Genomic DNA, 808 nt, shown 5'->3' with positions numbered 1-808 from the left:
TATCTTGCCCACCCTTAACCCACCTTTTCCAAAAATGCTTTGAGGAAAAGTTTGGTCAAGGGTTGGCTAAGGTCAATATGCTGAACAGGATTTTAACTCTTCGATTGATTATATTCATTCACTTACATCACTGCACTTAAACTTCCGCAATATTATTAGTCTATAAACTGTGCACTGACCAGCGAAATGGATGAGTCCATTTGCAAGTAAACAAACACACGCATCCACATCTTACACAAATATGTTTCACAACAAATGAACTTAAACATTCAAGTTTTATTGCTTCCTTTGCACAATTAAACACATTTTTGGGTGATACATGTTGAGTAAATGAATTACCCGGCATAAAAAACTAACTTAAACAAACTTTGAAGTGACCACTTCTGTAGATGTGTGGTTTAACCCACCAAACTGACAGTTTTTTTGCTTTGTTCGATGCAACTGGATTTTTAGTACAGGAAATTGGTGGCGTTTTCGGTATCTTGGTTATTTGGGCTCGAACCAGTAGTGTTAACTATTTTCCCATAGGAATCCGCTATGCGCGAATACTCGAAATACGCTATTGTGCTCGGTCCCGTACGATAGCGTATATCGGATAATGACTGTATATATATATATATATATATATATATATATATATATATATATATATATATATATATATATATATATATATATGTATATATATATACATATATATACATATATATATATATATATATATATATACATATATATATATATATATATATATATATATATATATATATATATATATATATATATATATATATATATATATATATAT

The sequence above is a fragment of the Anopheles gambiae genome, chromosome 3 (assembly GCF_943734735.2).
Source record: "Anopheles gambiae chromosome 3, idAnoGambNW_F1_1, whole genome shotgun sequence".
Classification (NCBI taxonomy): Eukaryota; Metazoa; Arthropoda; class Insecta; order Diptera; family Culicidae; genus Anopheles; species Anopheles gambiae.
This window is presented reverse-complemented; position numbering follows the sequence as displayed.